This window comes from Dipodomys ordii, unplaced genomic scaffold (genome assembly GCF_000151885.1).
Source record: "Dipodomys ordii isolate 6190 unplaced genomic scaffold, Dord_2.0 Scaffold7, whole genome shotgun sequence".
In the NCBI taxonomy this organism is placed as follows: domain Eukaryota; kingdom Metazoa; phylum Chordata; class Mammalia; order Rodentia; family Heteromyidae; genus Dipodomys; species Dipodomys ordii.
Genome location: NW_012267223.1, coordinates 15,465,451 through 15,486,615, shown reverse-complemented (window position 1 = coordinate 15,486,615; position 21,165 = coordinate 15,465,451).

Below are 21,165 nucleotides of genomic sequence, written 5' to 3'. Positions count from 1 at the left end.
GGCTAAAAGGGGTCATTTTTCATATGTAGCAAATGAAAATACTTCTTTTGTCTTTATTGCTCCAAAAGCTGCTACAACTTAGATTCAGAAAACAAGAAAATGACTAAATATTAAAGAAATGATAGTTATATTGCTCTACTCATGTAGGAAATTGAAATAATTGAATTACTCTCTTCCAGGACCTGGGGACAAAGGAATGAGAGGAAAGTGAAGAGAAGGGACAGAAACAAGACAGAAGATGAAGAGAAGAAATCACTGCATATGACTGAGTGGATAGGTCATCATGACAAATGTGAAAAGCAAAAAGCCAGCATTAAACCTTAGATGGGTGGTATTTATTTATATTATGGGTAAGAAAGCCATATCTTAACATAGGTGTAGGTTGTGGACTTTGAGGAACTGAATTGCCCTTCCTGCTCAGAATAGCTCTATCAACATTTGTGGATTCAAAAATTGTTTTGCATTGACATACAATATTGCTATCAATTGGAGGACTCATTTTATGGCAAGAAAAAAAATAGTAAAGACTTCATTATCATAGAAATGAGTAATTTTCTCAATGTATTTCATTTTCCAGAAATACTACTTTGCAGGATAGTAGAATGGTCTGTCAAAGGATTGAATAGAGTACCATCTTGCAGGAACCCTATCAAAACCTAAATCCTTAGTCCGGACATATAGGCAATATTGATTCTCTAACTATATATCCCACTTAAAGAATCTTTACCTGGGTGCCAGTGCCTCATGTCTGTAGTCCTAGCTATTCAGGAGGCTGAGATCTGAGGATCATAGATCAAAGCCAGTCAGGGAAGGAAAGTCAGTGAGATTCTATCTCCAATTAATCACCAAAAAACTGGAAGTGGTTCTGTGGCTTAAAGTGGTACAGTGTTAGCCTTGAGCACAAAAGCTCAGGCCGAGTGCCCAGGCCCTGAGTTCAAGCATTCCAACTGACCCAAAACAGAGAGAGAGACAGACAGACAGACAGAGACAGAGAGGGAGAGAATCTTTACCTATCAATCCAACACAATTGGTCTACAGAAGAAACCCTTGACTTGGTTAACTTCAGTGGTGTAAGAGTTGGATATTTGCTTTGAAGAAGACTATAGAAGAATATGAAGAAAAAAGAAGCCAGTGTTTGCTCATATACACCTAGAGGAAAACTTAGGTATGCCTGTTAGTATTGAGCAGTGAAAAATTATAGCAACATCTATCCCTAGGGCTAAGGTCTTGGACCTACATTATTGAAAACTTGTGTCATCCACCAGTCAAAGACCAGGCACAGACATGCTGACAGATGACTACAGGAAGATACGAAATAAATGGCTAAAGAAATTAGCCAGTTATGGCATTAATCCAAGGGAAGAGCCATAGAACTAACTCCAAAGTAGGAATCATTATAACTCCCATTTTGGAATAATGTTTTGTTTACTTGCTTTGTATTCCTTGTTGAGTGATTTGCAAGTTAGTAAGGATGAAAAGAGGATTTCACATTTTGCTCGGAAGAGCTCACACTATTATGCTATGCTGTAGTAAATTATTGAGTGTTAAATGCTTTCATCATAACCAAAGTTAAGGAAAAGTGGGGGGGGACTGTACTGGAGATTTTGCCTGCCTTTCTAGATCCAATCATTTTCCACCATTCTCTGGTCCTACAAAACTCATCTGTATAGACAAGCTCTATGTGTTTCTTTCCCTAATAGATTAATTCAAAGGGAAGCAGTGACAGGAGCTCAAGGGAAACAGAAGGGTGGGGATGGAGCCTACACTCCAATGGGTCTTTCCTGCTGGTTTGCTGGAAGTTCGTGGTCCCTCCCTTTCTGAAAACCTTGGTTCTGCCAGCATGTTCTCTCATCTCTTGCACTAATCCCTTCTTCCTCTTGTTCTTAAATCTAAGGCTGGTAATAATATCCTTTCTGTCCCTCTCTTCCATAGCTCTCCAGGTTTCCTGCTAGTTTTTTTCCATTCCATTCATGCCTTTGTAGATAATACTTTTGTTCAAGTCTTCTCATCTACCCTTGTCCCTCCCCAGGACTCTGGAGATACAAGATGTGAACTTGCTTAAAGCCTTGATGTCTCATTTTTCCTTTCTATTGTCTTTACATTTAGAGAGTCTAGGAAGAATGATTTGTGTATTTCTGTTGGGTTTCTATGTCAGACAAAATATTTATATCTCATTCATATTTAAAAGTGCCTGCTATCTATATAATACTATAAATAAGTGTAAGAACTAGAGGAATGATTTTCACAATAAACCTAACTAAAAAATATTTACTAGATAGGAGCTATGCTATGATGATGCTCATTAGGAGATATAATCAGAATCACTGTTAAAGTTCCTGGGTTCTAATCCTAAAGTTGCTTGTTCTGTTAAACAAACAAACAAACAAACAAAAGAAAATGAGGGGCTGTCTTTGGGAAAGAGTGTGTTAAAATAACCTTTTGTTGCTGCAGGAACAAAGATCAAATGTTCACTTCATATGATTGAAATAGCAATGCCTTCCCACTTCCTTTTGCTAGATGAACTCTTGGCTCCCATGGTGTTTGTATGATTAGTGTGTGAGTAATGCAATGCAAATACTGTGCTAAATACAGATTTAGCCTATTTTTATTTCATATGCATTCCTTTATCAGATAATATTCTATTTTCAGTTTGCTTGGATAGTTATGGAATTGCTGAGATTCTACGTAGGGTTATATATTTTGGGGGGTTTGATATTAATTGAAATCTAGCCTTTTAGAATAATTCATTGACATTGTGACAGTCCAAAACATCTCTGTATCCTCACCCTTACTGCAGGTACCGGGCCAAAGATAGGAACTCTGTAAATGCCAAGTGAACTTCATTGCTGATGGAGAACCTATGCTCACAGCTTTTAAATTTACCATTCTTTATTGTAAAGTCAATGTGAAAATTTGTCCTAAGTTATACACAGGACTATAACAAGACTAGGCAGACTACTAACAATGTAGTTTGGGCCTTACCGAAGAAGCTTTTAGAATCAGAATATAAGTCTGAGTGTCAGGAATGTCTTTGTAAATGTGTAAATTTCAAAATATTGAAGGGCTATGTTTGGGTCTCCTCCCCTGCATTGGAAAATATCTAGGAGCTGTGCCCTTGAAGACAGACAACTGATGCTCTGATTGCTTTTCAAATTGAAAGTCTCACCTGCTGTTTGCAAACGTGTTCTCTTCTCTTTTGCCCTGTTATTGAACAAACAGGCATTGATTTCTATCTTGCTTTGAAAAAAAAAAAAGTCCCGCAGATACTAGATACAGCTCTGCTTACATAGTGAAGGATTTAACTGAGTCAGACTTATAAAAATGCTAAGGATTCTGGTTCCCGAACAGCCTGTTGGTGGGTTCCTGTTATGAAAACAACGTGTGTGGTGTGACAGATGGGGCAGGTGCAATTCACTAATTATTAATACGTGCATCCTAGGGAGAAAAGTGTATTCATGACAATACTACAGTTGAAAGCAACGGGGCAAACAGACATATCTAAGGTGGCTGAGGATACCTGTGCTTAGGAAGCAGAAAAGATTTTGGGTGGAGATCAGCATTTCCTAGAAATAGATAAAGGAAAGGGAAGTTTACATTACTGTCAACAGCAATGCAGCAGATCTGCTTAGGGTGCTGAATGCTAAGTAAGGCACACAGTCTTAACTAGCACTTCTTTAAAATATATATTTCACTTGGATTGCTGGTGTATGAGGCATGATTATTTAATTTAAAATATTATTTGAGAGGAAGAGAGAGAATAATTCTGTTTCACATCATCACCTCCAAATTCTCTGAATGTAATATTTCTTAATTTGTTTACTAACTCCTTGATACAGTGAATTAATGTCTTACTTGTGTATTTTGTGCTCTTGCTGCCATATTGTATTTTATGTTCTTTCTGTTCCAGGAACTCTGAAATGTTTACAGGTATATGGATTTGAATAAATCATCACAGGGGTACATCCATCCTAACTAGCATTAATTAAAAAGTCTACCATTAATTTAAAAATCTTTATTGGACAAGTCAAATAGACAGAAGTTGATTTTATGATAGCCTTTCCAGCTCAAGGAAAGAGAGCTGGATATACACCTTCATAGGGGATCAACTGAAAGCTATTTGCTCAGTGCCCTTGAGAAAGAAGAGGTTGGTCAGATATAGTGTCTCATACTTGTAATCCCAATTAACTGGGGCGGGGGGGAGAAATAGGAGAATCATGGTCTTCGACCAGCCTGAGCAAAAGCATAAGACCCCATCTGCAAAATAGCAGAGCTTAATTAGAATGTTCTTGCTCGAATGTTCTTGCCCTGAGTTCAAAGTCCCAATATTGGGGTAGGAGAAGAAAAACTCAATTTTCCCTTTACCATTATGACAGGAGGTAGTTTAAAACTTGTAATAGGTTCTGCTCCTACCTTCCCATAGAAAGGAGTTAGGATGTTGTCCTTCCTAATGATTACATTTGAAACAGACGGCTTCCAGATCCTTTAGAAAGATAACCTGGATTAACAAAACAACATCTTTCTAAAAAAGTTCTCTATCTCACAGGTGTAATATCGGTGTTGCTATTCACTGCCAGAAAGTTCCTGCTATTGTTTGGCCTCAGTCCCTCCTGCCGTTGGAAATTTACTCCCCCAACCCCATTCCCCTTTCCCTTGGAGAAGAAGGATATCCATGAGAACAAAAATGTGAAATCAGAAAACAGAACAAAATTATTATTATTTTTGTCAGTCGAGGGAGGGGCTTGAACTCTGGGCCTGGGCGCTGTCCCTCAGCTCAAGGCCAGCACTCTACCACTTGAGCCACAGCACCACATCCAGTTTTCTAAGTGATTTATTGGAGATAAGAGTCTCACAGACTTTCCTGCCCCAGCTGGCTTTGAACCTTGATCCTCAGACCTCAGCCTCCTGAATAGCTAGTGAAAGGATCCATCACATCCATCCCAGGGAACCACTTGGAGGCAGGCAGGCACAGGAGAAAGATGATTACATATGAGGTTTATTAGTGGAGCAGTATTTTCCCGGGAGAGGGAGCACATGGCCACCTCCATTATCGCGGTAACAGCCAGGTCTGGGGGTAGGAAGCGAGGCAGATGGGAGCTCAGATGGGTCTTGGGAGAAAGAGGAAGGAGCCAGCTGTATGGTGGGGAACTCCAGGGGTGGGAGGAGCTCAGGTCTGGGTGGAGCTGAGGCCCAAAGGTGGGCATAAAGCTTACAGCTAGGATTACAGGCCTGTGGCCCCAAGCTAGAACAAAAATATTGAGAAAGGGCAAAACCTCTTGGTGAAGAAAAACCCCAGGCAAAGACTGACCAGTAGTCAACCTTAGCCTCACTTCCGTCCTTGCTAAAAAGCAAAAGAACATCTCTCCCACACTCAAGTTGGCCAAGCTGGCAGCTTGGCAGAAAGCTACTGTCAACCTTGAGGCTCATCACCAGCTGCACTGAGCTGCTGCATTCGTCTGGTGCTTGTAAGAAAAATTATTCCTGTAAAAGAGACCATTCTCACCCCAGGTTGTATTCTGACTTCTGTAATTCAAGGATTTTTTGTAATCAAGTATCAATAGTGTCAATAACATTGATAGTATCGGTTATGCTGAGGAAGTCAAGATTCTGTTTTGCCTATGCTCTTGTGACCCAAGGGTAAGTTTTGCTTCTGTAACCTTGCTTGCTCACTTTGGTAGCAAGGCCTGAAGCCCACAGGTGACACTACCACTGTCCTCCAATTGAAGACCATCACTGAGTAGTGCCACTATGGACAGCCTATTATAAATTATTACCTATGATATTTACCATATAGAACAAATGAATTTAAAGGTCATAAAACCATAACCAATGAAAATGTGCCAAACCTGCCTTCCATGGCTTGTCTATGTAATTCTATGTAACCTAATGCTATAAAAACCTATCTTACCCGAGATCAGGGCCATTCTCCTGCTTTCCTGTTAGTAGGAAGCAGTCATTGCAGGGCTGTAATAAAGTTCCTAGCTTCTTTAACTTTCACTAAGGGTCTTGGAGTCTTTTTTGAATCTGGAATATTATAAAGGGATACAGAAAGAAATTACAACTGCAGGTTTTAAGAAGTAACGTTCTAAGAAAAGCAAGGCAGGAGACTTAGTCAGGAAAGTCTGCTAAGGGAAAGAATAAATCCATTTCAGTCCCTCAGAGGAAGCTCACCTAGTTCAGAGTCCAAAAAAGTCTTTCAACTTGATTGGATTAAGAAGCATCTAGGAGATGAGTCCAGCACACTTCAGCCAAGGTGAGTCTATTTGTACATTTTAAGAGAGGATTAACGAAAAGGAAAAAAAAAACCTGCCCTGTTTGTGGCCAGCCATGCCTTGGGATGAGTCCTAGGGGAATAAAATAGGAAGAAGGAAAAGTCACCTAGCCCTGTCTCTTCTCTGTTGCCTGGTAGCCAACATGGACATGGTTGGGTCTACCATGCCCTCTGACCAGGATAAACTCTGAAACCCTGAGCCAAAAAAGAAAATTCTTCTAAGATGGGTGGTAGGGAGGAATAAACTTGTAAGTCCTGGATATTCAGGAAACTGAGATACCCAGGAGACTCATGTCATAGAGGTTGGAGCACCTTACCCCCTTCAACCCCTAGAAAAGTCCCTGAGACTCTTGTCTCCAAAATGGAAAGCCAAAACCTGACTTGGAGAGGTAGATAGCAGAGAAGGAATGAATAAGCCTTGAGTACCACACAGAACGTTGAAGAAACGTACCCATTTTGTCATCTTGAAAATAAAGATTTGGGAGTGTGCATGTAGTCCAGTGGAGGAGTTCTTGATGAAGCCTTGACTCTAGTTTACATCAGTATGAATTAACTACTTAATTAAGCATGATTTTATTATGATAATAAAAGCAGTAGAGAAAAGTTTAAAAAAAATCAATGAATGACCATAAAGTAAAACACTTGCAAGTGTCTCTCAGACCAAAATTAAGCTTTCCCCAAACCAACTATTCCTTTTGCCTCCTCCTTCAATCATACACTCTGGCTACGTGCATTACTTTTCAGTTTCTGTCTTCACGTTCAGTTCCTAAAGTCTTATGTTGACTTACTCTGACTCCTGGTATACAAATTTAGGGTGCTTAACACTATGTCATGGGAGTCCTACCTTACAAATGTTATTACTTTATTCTATGGAGTTGGCCCACAACTTCTCAGTTGGGCAGTTTCCTCTTCCAGAATATGGGAGGGGAAAGTAGTTTCAAATGCCAAGTTTACTTCTCTGGATTTTATTGACTGCTGCATGTATACCCAGTCATTCCTCACCATGTGATATGTGCACTGAGACTTTGGAGCAGGTTTTTTTAATTAAATGTTATCGTTGTTTTCTGTGGGTGGGTAGGTTCATAGTCCTTATTCAATCATTGCAGTTAGCAGCATTCCAGTTCACTGCCATTTTTGCAGCGTCATAATGCTGTTACACACTAGAATAGGAGATTTGTGTATGTGCACTGATAAGGAAATAGGTATGGAAAGGTTAAGCAATTTTCCTAACATTGTAAACTAGTAAATAGATGTCTTATTCTAATGCCCAATATGTATGACTTTAATTTGTCCTAGAAAAGCACATTTAAGAGTTTGAAAATACACTGGCCTCTATTCCCTCTTACAGGACAATTTACATCTTAACATAGTTCTTTGTTGCTTCATAAATACCATGCTTTGTAATATCACATAGAAATAAGAATGTATTACTGATTCTTTCCACTGCAGTACTGATTTAATTTCAGCAGCGCCCTTTGATTAAAGATGACTTTTAAGCAACCTTTAATTGGATTGGGGTATGGTATCTTAGAAGTAATAGCACATTACTGTTTCTAAGTCTTTTTGACCAAAGAGGAAAATAGACTCATATCAGTGTATTGTTTGAAACTGGAAGTGGATTTAATCCTGATTCTGCTACTTACTGGCTATGTGACTTTGCAAGAGTTTCTTTCCATCACTCTTCTGAATCCCAATCTGCTGAAGGTCATTGTAAGGTCAGTGATCTTCCCAGCCTCATTTAAGTATTGTAAGAGTAAGTTAATGTACTGAAAATGCTAGATTTTGTTTGATGCACATGGAATTCTTAATAAATATTAGGTACTGTTTTCATTTTCTAGCAAGTTGCCATCAACTCTGGTTTCATACCATGGACATTTTGAAGTCACTGTGTTTTCTTTTTTTATTGTTGTTTGTTTTGTTGTTTTCTTTAATGATTTTGAACAAGGGTCAAGCCCTGTTGTAAAACAAGAGATGAATAAATAGGTATTATTCATGGTCTGTTATCAAACTATCCATGGAATCAAATCATCTGGCTAAATAAATTTGTTTTGGGTGCTCACATGGCTACTTATGCTCTTATGGATAAGCAGAGAACTTCCAAGAAGTTCTGGAAGGAATTTCTTTGACTCAGTCACTGATAGCTTAATGCCAGGGAGTTGAATGTCACTGTCTTTTCAGGTGAATATTTTTATTAATAACCTTTGATAATGCTTAACGAGGAAGAGTAAAATGTAGGTCAGACATAGGTTTAACTTAATCATACTGTTATGCTCTTGTACTTCTAGACAAAAACTGTATGACTCATCATAGGGTTTATGTGAGCATTCAGTGAGATAATGCATATAAAACACTTAGTAGAGCGTACAGGAAAAGTAAGTCTTCAAGAAGAGGTCAGAATTTCAATTCAAAGTTCAAGTTTGCAATATTTGGATACATACTCTTCTATGTATGATTCCCAGTCATATTATTTCCTTTTTTCACAGGTGTTAGTTAGGTAGAAATGATCCACACATTAGTGTTGTTAAGCAAAACATTTCATCTGACATACACTCATTTTCATTGTCCTTCAGGAGTTGTATAAATGAGTTTCACTCCAAGATCTTTCATCTGACATTCATGAAGCACAAAATACTTAAGGTTAGAAATAGAAAGGATGCACCATGTGTGTTTTTGATTGTGATTTCTGTTAACAGCTTTGCATTATCCTGACAAAGGTATAATTCAGTTGATTTGTGATAACCCTTGAGTTGGTCCTCTTGTTTCATGGAGAAAGTTCAAAAGTTTTCTTCAGATTGCACATGAGAAGTTATTTAGAAGTATTTAGGCTAAAGTCAGACAAATTCAACAGAGATTTCCTTTGGGGAGAGGGGCAGTTGGAGAAACTTTTCCATGTGTATTCAATTGAGCTCGCCGTTTGCTTGCTTCCCAAGTCAATTTTCAATTAATAGTAGTTTAGCATTTCATATTGGCTGTTAAATTTGTGAGGAACAGCACCAAGAAAAGGTATGTGACTCAGTTACTGCTTTTACCTCCATCTACAGCAAAATAACAACTAAAATTCCTATGATATAGTGTGACCTTTACTCTGATAGAATGCTTTGATTAGACATAAGGGACTAAGGTGGATGCACATAGAGGTGACTTTGACATCAGCAGTAACCCTGAGGTCATCAACTCGTACGTTCATTATCGTCCATCCCTAATATATGTATATAAAAATATACATATATTATACATATATATACATATGTATATATATATATCTACATATATATATTCAACATATGCATAGTGTAAATTTACCATAAATAACCATGAGGAAAAACAAGGGAATATTTTTAAACAAACCGTGGAAAATACTTATTCACCTTGCTAAAATATAATAGGTTGGGCTTGTCTTTCAAAACTCTCTTCTCACTCTGAGGAATGTCTTCTGAATCCTAGCTCCCAACACACACTGTTAAAGCAGAGTAAAAACGGACCTAACTTTCACATAATTATACTTGTTCATATAAGCATGCGTCATAGTTTTCAAACTGAGAAATTCTGAAAACCTCCCTATCTCTCATGGTTTGTAGGCTAGATCTGACTCAAGACCTGACCCATCTTGAATTAGCCTTGAATCAAAGACTTACCTGTCCCTCATCAGTCTTCAGTATTCTAGCAACAAGAAATAACAACTAGAGTAACACTAAGCACAGCCAACTCTGTGAAAATGGTCTCTCATTCCATCTTTTATCATAGGTAGATAGGTTCAGGTCTCAAGGGCTGATAAGAAGTAGAAAACACCTTAATAGTATACATTTTATGTACTTTACATATCGTATTATACATTTATTGAAGGAAATAGTATCTTATGTTCTTTTAATATGCCCTCCTTTGTAACCTTCCTACTCATCCAAGATGATAAAAAACTGTGGGTGGGTAAGTAAAAATCTATCTCACAGAACATTTTGGGTCATTAGGCACAAGCTTGAGTAAACAAAGACATAGCATCTCCTGGAATTGATAGTTAATGCTTTATGTTACTTAGACAGCCTCACATATAGTGTCTAAGCCAGGACTAAATACTGTGAATGAGTGAATGAATCCATGAGTGAAAATGATCTTAGAAAAATGATGGGATCCAGATGTCTGCTGTGATTTGTTGTTGTGTGCACAGAAGCATGTAAAAACATACTTCGTTCCCCTCTTCTTTGGGAAACTTTAATCTCTGCTTCATATCTCATCTCATGAATTACTTGACTAGGTTAATGTACATTTTAACTACAAATTGAACACAATGAATAGTTTGCTAAGACCATATCAAAGCACATACTCATGAACAGCAAGAGAAATGAGTTTGATGGCTTATACTATACCAATGGTTATATTTAAGATGAGTTTTTTTCCTTCATATATATATATATATATATATATATATATATAAAGGTGAAGTACAGAGGGATTACAGTTATATGTCAAGTAAAGAGTGTATTTTTTTGTGAACAATGTCACCCCTTTCCTCGCTCTTTCCAAGTTTTCCTCTCCCCTCTCCATCCACAAGTTGTATAGTCTATTTTCAACATAGTGTCTAGTGAATACCACTGGTATATTTGTTCACCTTTTCTCCCACCGTTTCTGTGTACCCTCTTACCTTCCTGAAGACAGAGAAATGAACCAAAAAAGGCAAAAGAAAACAAAACAAAAACAGCCAAAAAGAAAAATACCTCTCATTTCCATTTCCTGGAACTCATAAGTTCAGTTTTTCTTTGCAAATGATAGTGATGGTTTTAGCCTACATTGAAAAGAAGATGGAACATAGTCAAGAAACTAATCTATATTTTACTGTAAATTCAGGTCAATATATTCTTTTGATTATTTATCTACCTCTTTCATTGACCAATTGATACATATTTTTCTGTTTGTCTGTTCTGTCACTATTATGTATCCCTTCCCTATCAATTTTCTATTACCCCCATACACATACAATTGCTTTGATTTTTTTGCCTGAAAGCCTTTTACCATATTATTTTTTTTCATTTTAGATCATGAAAAACTAGTACCACTTAACAAAAAGCTGTGAGGTTGAATAAGAGAAGGCTGGTACAATGTTTTTGCCTGGAGCCAATGCCATTTTATACCATTCTCGAAACTTGTTTTGCAAACATATTTAGGAATTTTTAAACTACTAACATAATGGCTAATAAAGAAAACTCTTGGGAAATCTATTAAACTCTTAAGTGAAATCATAATCTCTTAAATGCCATCTACAAATGATATTAAACTTATGAGATGCTCTATATGTCATTCAAGAGGAAAACTGCCATGAACACACACACACACACACACACACACACACACACACGTACCACACATTTAGCATGCAACTGAATCTCCCCAGCTTTCTGTGTTATTGTTGTCGGTAACACAAGGTTTCGTGCTGTTTCAGCTTTCTGAAAGATGTTGCATTTTAAAACTCACCATGATAAGACATGAGAAAGCCTTGGTGCTTTCAATGTTTCAATTTTCTATCATAAATAACTATGTGGATTGAGGATCAGTATGCTCTCATATTTTCAGATGAGATACAGAGGTATCTCTGAGGTACAGAGTTTTCCTGACCTACCTCTGTCACAGTGGCTTATCCATATAGCTAGCACGCAACCAGCCAGGGACAGTGAATCAGATTCTTCCACTTTGTTAGTTTTTGTTTGTTTTGCAGTGAATCAGATTCTTCCACTTTGTTAGTTTTTGTTTGTTTGTTTGTTTCTCTGTCATCTAAAGTCTATGTCATCTAAAGTCTATGTTGCTTCCTTTGGAAAAGCATGTAAGGTAACGGCTTATGCTATCTGGAATTCCTTTGTGAAAATGTCCTGCTGCTTGGAATTGGAACCTGGAGGCCTGACTGTAGAATTCCCAAAGTCAGCCTTTCTGCCTCACAGCTATTTTCAAGGCTTGCAGTGTTTCTCCCCACTTGCCTCCAGAAGGCATCTCCCATTCTGTTTGCTGACTGCTTCTTCTTAGTGAAAACACTTAACAAGGAGATAATGGCCCTGTGGGGGACTGGGCATGGGGAAATCATGCAATGAAATATCCCTAGGCATGAGTGTTTTTATTACATTAAATTAAAAACATACCATCCACTACAATCCATGCAGTAAGCAAAGGAGAAACAAGCAAGGAAAATGATAAGCAAATATTTTTATTAATAAAATAGCTTTTATAGATGCTGTAACATTCATAACATTAATAAATCTTTATTGTGTAATTTTGCATAACAAGGAAAAAGCACAGAATTACATAAAGCACATTCAAAATACTGGCGTTGTTTTAATTTTTCTAACATCTCCTCGTAATTTTTTAAGAACTGAAAAAATAATCACATTCTACATACCATTTTGTAATTTGTTTTTCAATTATTAAAATAAATTGGGAAATCTTCCCTTTCATTATATAGTCATCTTAAGAATAATTTTTAACATTCGCCTATTAATTTATTGTGTTATGCATGGTAATGCAATTTAACTAATTCTTTGTTATTAGTCATTTAGTTGTTTCTAATATTTCATGGAATTAATACTGTGCTATGCAGTTTTCTCTAAAAATATTATTAAAGGAATTATTTGTCAAAGAGATACAGCAACATTTAAAAGCAGATTTGTGAATCATGCATATATATATACATACATATATATGTATATATATGTACATATATGTATATATATATATATATACATATATATATATATATATATATATATATCGAGACCTGCTAAACCACCATCAGGAAAATGAAGCCATTTGGGAAAGTTAATACCTGGAAAATTGTGGAATGTTTGTTTCAGTGCTTTATATTCATTTTGCTGACATTAAAGCTTGGTATTTGCATATGTCTTTGAAATAATTTCACTTCATTTAACCAATTGCCTCTGACACTGGTGTTCACTAATTTTTTTTATCTTTAAATAACCTTTTTATTTTAATGAAGTATAACACACATGCAGAAATGTACACAAATTTTAAGCAGAGTCTGATGAATGACTATGAAACGTAGTCATCCACATAACTGTCATCAAAATCATGAAAGAAAACTGATTTTTTTAAGTGTGTGTGTGTGTGTGTGTGTGTGTGTGTGTGTCCTGGTCCTAGAGCTTGAGCGCAGGACCTAGGCACTGTCCCTGAGCTTCTTTTTTTTTAATTTAATTTTATTTTATTTGTGAACATACTGTACAGAGGGGTTACAATTACATGGGCAGGATAATGCGTACATTTCTTACCAAGCATTGCAGCCTCCTCCTTTGTTTACCCTTCACATCCCTTCCCAGCCTCCCCCTTCCCCCCCAATCCCAATCCTTCTCCTTTCCCCCCCTTCCTCCCCCCCCCCCCCCCCCGCACCGACATTGTAAAGCTCATTTTGGACATGACAACTTGTACTTCTCATTGTTGCAACAGGTCCACCTGTATCCTTAATGGTGTTCACTAATTTCAGAAGACTATATATCTAGGACGAATATGCTCTTCCCACAGTCATTACTATATTCAAAATTGGTTTTCTGCAATTGTTCTCATCCTATTTTACTTGGATCTTGGCTAAAGAATTTTTATGTAATTTTGCAAAAAAAAGTTTAATGAAAACTACAAGAAAGAAGTGAGAAGTCACACACAAAAATACCCATCAGAATGTTAGCAAAATTCTCTTGCTGGGCAGGATGGATCATGCTGGTGGTTTTAGATACTCAGGAGGCTGAGTACCAGAGAATCACAATTCAAAAGTGCTCAGACAATAAGGTAAAAAACAGAACAAAGCGAAGCTTGACCTCCAAAATATCCCCATTACAGGCATGGCTCCAATGGTAGTGAGCTAGTTGAATGAAGCTGAGCAAGTACTAGACTCTGAGTTTATATTCTGGTATTGGAAAAGGATTTTAATAGAAGAAAAATAGCTCATTTAAAAAATTCCCAACAGAAATCTTAAAGGCATGGACTGGAATGATAACCTATCATTCCAGATTTTAAAGGAGAATTTAAATCCTTCCATGATGAAGAAAAACTAAAAGGTATTCAAGACCACTTAAATAGCACTACAGAAAATACTTTAAGGAAACATGCACACAGGAGAGGAAGAATAAAACAAACATGAATATGAATACAAGGGAAAGAATAATTAGCCATATAAAATTGTATTTGTCACTTTTTGTAAACAAACAAAAGTAAAAATGAAACTTTTGAGACTTTCTGAAGCACTTTCCTGCTATCTGCTCAGTCAAATTCAATGTAAGTATTCACACAAGCTTTTGTAATTTTATTTCTAGAATTTTCCTAGTGCTATATTTATTTTTACTTTCTCAGCTACACTCTAAGTTCTATGCAGGTAGAGGCAATGACTTGTTTATCATTATTTCCATATATATTCTGGAAATGTTTAATTCTTGGTGTAAAGAAACAGCCTTCCTAATGTAAATATTCTTGACATGAGTGTTACATAGGGTATAAAGAAGTATCTGATAGATATGCTATCTATTTATAAACACTTGTTTTTCATGCACAAGACGCAGAAGAACTGGAAGCAGTAAACTTATGCAGAAAATTAAAATACCTTTGGTAGACCAAAACCTAAGCAGTTTGAGTTGTGATCATTATTACATGGATTGAGAATAATCATACCTCCTTCTGGGTTATGTAAAAAAGGCCCATCTGGTTCTCATTTTATTATATGCTTTTTTCTTTTATATAAAAACACTATGATATTGGCAAGTGCAGAAACCCAGTTCCTATCATAGTGAACATAATACTCATGAAACCATTCCTCCTCTATCAATTTTTAAAAAAATGCTTTTATTTCTGTTAGTTCTCTAGTTTCTGGTCCTTGAAGGGGATTTATTAGTTTATTCTTACCTTGATGTTAATGCAATTAAAGTGTACCTTTATTATCTAACACCTTTGGAATGTAGTCAGAGACTTAGTGCACAAACATTGGCACAATACAAACTTGTTTTAATAACTTTGTTGGAAAATCATTGACATACAATAAGTTGTATAGTTAAAGCACAGAATTTGACAGGCAGATGCTCCATTACTTTAACACTGGCACCGGCTTTTTTAATTTAATTTTTCAAAGTTTCATTGCTATTATAAAGGTGATGTACAGGGGAGCTCAGTTACATAAGTCAGGCAATGAGTACATTTCTTTTTGGACAGCTCTGCCATCACTGTCCCCCCAATTGTTTTCTCCCATCCCCAGCTACAAGTTGTACAGTTCATGGTCAACATAGTGTCTAGTGAGTGTCACTCCTACATTTGTTCTCCCTTTATCCCTCCTTTTCTGTGGCCCACGTTACTCTCCCAAGGACAGATAAACAAACAAGACAAAAAGAAAAAGAAAACAAAAGCAGCAACAAAGATATAAAACCTTTTGTTTCCATTTCCTGGAATTCATTTCAATAAATATTCTTTCATATGATCAGAGGCACAGATGCATTGTGCCTTTGTCTTCCTCCCCTAAGAGTATCCTCCTTTACTTTGGTCTCACTGTGTGTGAACAGCTAGAGTCCTGTATAATGTATCATGTCCCAGTGTATTTTAGATCTAGCTTCCACCTATGAGAGAAAACATTTGTCTCTATTAGCTTGGCTTACTTCACTTAACATTATATATTATAGGTCCATACATTTCCCCGAACACTAATTATATATCAAATAGAGCCTCATATTTTTACCTAGGACTGCCTCTGGACATAACACCAAGGTGACTATCTTTGAACCGTTGTATCTAGTTTTTCAATTGAGATAGATTCATGCAAATATTTAGCTCTAGCTGATCTTGAACCATGATCTTCTCTGTGTCTCCAATTCCTGAGAGCCACTGCACCCAGCAGAATTTTATACTGTTTAATGTGCACATAGACCTGTGAAATACGCTTTATAATCAATATACCTCTCTTGAAAATGTTTTCTTTTTTAATTTCTATTTTAAGTAGTTGAAGTAAGGAAGTTCAATGGCACAAGTGGGGTTATGAAGTGCAATGTATCTTAGTTGATGTTGCTCTTTTCCACCCTTCTCCCCCATCATTCCCAACAAAATGTTTTCTTGTGCTCCTTTGTAACACTTCCTGTCTTATGTTTTCCTAAACAACCACTGTTCTGTTTTCTATCACTGTGGATAAACTGATATTCTTGTAGCAGTTTATAGAAATGAAATTACACATGCAGTGGGATACTATTTTTATCTGATATCTTTACTTAGAATAATTCTCTTGAGATTAATCTCAAGATTCATGTAACAGCATGGATCAAATTCATTCTTGCTTATTGTGGAGCAAAATCTATGGCATTACTTGGTCACAGTGTGTTCATAAAGTAACTTATATATGGTCAACTGGCTTGTTTCCAAGTCTAGTCTGTCCTAAATAAAGCTTTTAAACATAGGTGGGAATATAGCAGTTATAGGTTAGCACTAGGCCAGAAAAAAAGTAAGATTTATAATATCAGTGATTGTAATCACTGCATCTTATGATAGCTTTAGGTTTACCTTATTTAGGTTTATTTATTTATTCTGGTGTGAGTGTTGTTTTTATTTGTTTTTGGCAGTCTCAAGATTTAAACTCCAGCCATTTCCAGCTAGGAAAGTGCTATATCACTTTCTAGAACCATCCTCTAGGCTCTTTATTGCTTTCATTAGTGTTGGTTTTGACCTGCTACTGATCTCAAACTGCTAGACTGCTACAAAAGCCACCTGTGGAGCTGAGATAACGGCATCCATCACTGTACCTGGCCCTATGCTCAGCTTTCTAAGAAATTATGAAAGTGCTTTTCAAGCCCTGCACCCGTGCCTCAAGCCTGTAATCCTAGCTACTCAAGAGCTAAGATCTGAGGATCACAGTTCAAAGTCAGCCCAGGCAGGAAAGGCTGTAAGACTCTTACCCCCAATTAAACACTAGAAAACCAGAAGTGGTGCTGTGACTCAAGTGATAGAGCACTAGCCTTGAGCTGAAGAGCTCAGGGATAACGCCGGGGCCCAGAGTTCAAGCCCCATGACCTCCAAAAAAAAAAAAAAAAAGGACTTTTCAAAATAGATGTTTCTCTTAGCTACCAAATACCAGTGCATAACATTAACACTTACTATATACTCTAAGTTACAGATGTGTTGGCTGCATTTTTTTAATGTTAGCTATTTTCCTAAATGATGTTGACAATCTTTTCCTGTGCTTATTTCCTATCTTTTATAATGGCTTCCTGTTTTTCTCTTATGGTAAGTTTTGAGAACCTTATATATTATACAGTATAACAATATATAATATAATACATAATATATTTGAATTATGTTATATATCCATAATATATTTTATATAATTATATTATAGATAGAATACACATTTATCACTACAAGTATAATTAAATTTTTTCACAATTCTTTCATCCTCTTTATAATGTCTTTGTAATAACAGAAGCAATTAAGTTCTACACAGTCCAATTTATCAATATTTAATTTAGAGGATCATGCTTTTTTGTGCTCTAAGACATCATAGTAGTATTGTGATTTCTGATCCATGGAAATATGTCTCCTTTTTCACTACGATCTCCCTTAACTAAAATTTTATTTAGCTGTATTTTAGTTTTCAGTTGCGAGAAACCTTGCACTTGTTTTGACAGATATAGTTCAAACATTTCAAAAATTTCAATCTCCTTCATAAATGAACTATCAATTTCTACCATCCATTGATAGAATAGAGAAATGGAATGAATTTTATATTTTGACATCAAATTATTCAGTCTAACAAATTCAATGATTAACAGCTTTTCTGTAGATATCATCGAATTTTCAGTACAGCTCATAATATCATCCATAAAAATCTATTCTTTCAATTAATTTTTAAATAATAAATGTGTTTTATTTTGGTTGTGTCCCTGAATGAAATGTCTAGAATATTTTCATCCAGTGGTGAATAGCAGTGGATGCAGTAAGAAACCCTTGCTTTTTTTTTTGATGTACAGGAAAACAGCACATATATTTTCACTAGGAAAATTATATTACTGATGTACTTTCTATGAATGTCTTCTATAGATTAAGAAAGTTTACTTCTAGTTTTCTAGAAATTTTTTTTATTATAAATGGACAGCAGAATTTGAAAAATGTGTTTTCTATCTCTATTGCAACTTATCTGTGTCTTCTTTAATATTTCCTTTTTTAAATCTTTTGCTAGGATAGATTCTACTGATTGCTTACTGAAGGTAAACTGAGTTTGTATCATTATCATAATAAATGCCACTTACTCCTGACATTCTATCATTTTGTTAGGTTCCTGAATGTACTTCAGAACTGATGTACATTGAATTTTCTTCAGAACTTCTATAAATGTTGAAGCATAGTTATTTATAGCTTTTGGTTCATCTGATGTCTGACTCTTCTTGGTAAAAGTATGAGGCTTATCCTAGAGAAGATTTGTTGCTGTACCCCAATATTCTGAAGGAATTTATTCAAAATTGATATTATATACTCTGGAAATGCTTGTTAGACTTCACCAGGGTAGTAACTTTTATCTGGTGACTTATTTTTATTGCTGTTACAGGAAAGATTTTACTGTCAAACTTAAATTATTTAATAGAGAGAGGATTGGTAAGTTCGTCTAATGCCACTGAGTGAACTACTTACTTTGGTAGTTTATGTACTTTACCGTAGTTAAGTTTATCCCAGTAGAAAGAAAACAGTTTTTTTCATACTGAAAAGACCATTCAAAGAAATTGGTAGACATAATTTTATTGCTGTTATAGGAAGGATTTTGCTACAAATTTTAAATATCTAATAGATACAGGAGTGATAAGGCTATCCAATATTAATGAGTGAACTGTTTACTCAGGTAGTTTATACCAACTAGTGTAGAGTTAATTTTGTCCTGCTAGGAAGAAGCAGTTTTCTGCATATGAAATGTAATATCAATGAAATTAGCATGCTATATAGTTTAGTGGAGACTTAATTTCACCTTAGAAGAAGAAACATTTTTTTGCCACTGAAAACAATATACAATAAATTAGGACTTTCTTCTCTCTTCCTTGGTCACACAGAAGGATTACAGCTCTCTGTGAATTCTGGTTCTTGTCATTCGTTTTAGTGATTCCCTCTCACATTCTGGGAAAGTTCCTCACATTCATGACCTGATTAACTTGGAAATCCTTTGGCAGTGAGGGCCCAGAGTTCTTTCTCTTTTCAACCTTCTCCCGTGAATAAATGTCTTGCTGCTTGAAGAGTTGAATGAATGTTTAAATCCATTTCATAATAGAGCTCAAAATTTCCCTTGAGGTAGGGAAAATACTTCTGTATCTATTAAGAATTTTAAAAAATACATAATTAGAAAGCATAAGCATATGCATACAGATATGTAAGTAGTATATGTGAAGTAATGTCCTAAAAGAAAGCTTTCCTCAAGCATGGCTTTACAAGTGATTCTATGGAAACAGTCATTAAGAAAAAGAATCTTTAATAGAGCCAAGAATATTAAGTAGAAGTGTGATTTTGTTGTTTTCTTTTCAAATTCCTTTGTATTCAGTAGACATGAAGCAAAAGGGATGAATTTCAGAAATGAATATGTGAAGAATCTGGAGTAAGGATAAATTAGCTACTCATGATTAGATCATTCTGGTGTGGCATTTTCACAAAGTATTACAGAAAATGTGGCCATCTCTAATCTTTGAAAACAAATAACAAATCAACATTATCTTAAATAATTATAAAAAGATGCAATGAATAAAACTGTTGATTATATTTTCCTTGAAGCAATAATAAGAAACAGGTAATGTCAACAAATTGTGAAAGTGTGAATTACCACAAATTCTTAGAAATAAACACTTTGGCAGTACATAAATCAAACCTGTATTAAAGCTTTGATTTTTCAATTCTCGATCTGGGAATCTTTCCTAGGGAAATAAATGGAAATATGGAAAAATCTTTATGCCTGACATTATATTTATTGCAGCAATATTGTTTTATAATTGCAAAATTCCAAAAACAACTCTTTGCCCACGATAAGGTCATCATTAAATTAATTGACTCATCCAATCATTTGAGAATAATATAATCACTGAAATGTTTAGAATGGCCATAAAGTAACTTAGAAAATGCTTATGAAATTATGTTTAATCAGTTAAGAAGGATAATGGATAGGCTATTACGATTCCTAATAAGCAAATAGAGATTAAAAAGAATCCAGCAAGTCAGTATATTAATCATTCCTGTCTTTGGTGGAAGGTGAAATAGGAGAGAGAAAGGTAATGCTTGTGGAATGTGAAAAAGAAATTTGAATCAAGATGTCCTAGTTGAGCCCCATTACATTATGTTTAACTTCCTTAGGAAAAGCACATTATCTCTACTTACCTCAACTTTGTAAGTTTGAGAATAAGAGCATAAATATTATGCTATTGGATGCTTTGTGTGTATGTCTGTGCTGGTACTGGGTACTGGTCTGGCTCCCTCCCTTAACTTTTACACACAGGCTGGTGCTCTCCCAGTTGAGCCATATCTCGACTTCTGGCTTTTTTGTTTGTAATTAGAGATAAAAGTCTCTCAGATTTGCCTGCCCAGACTGGCATCAAAGCTTGATTCTAAGATCTCAGCCTCCTGAGTAGCTAGCATTACAGCCTGAACTATTGATGGTAGACTTCAGACAACTGATTTTGATAAACACATTGATACATTTAAAGGACAGTGATGGTAGTGACAAATTAGAGATTTTTAAATGGCAGTTATAAATCAGACCCTGGATGATCTGTGTTTCTGCATTTTATTTTCTGTAATTGTATTTTTGGAATAGGAGCTCAAAAAAAAAAAGCCCACAGAGAATCACTTGTCAAAAATTCCTGCCTATTTTCTGTTTTCAAATCAGTGGTTGTGAAGAAAAAGCTAGAGAATTTCATTTTACCAAATTT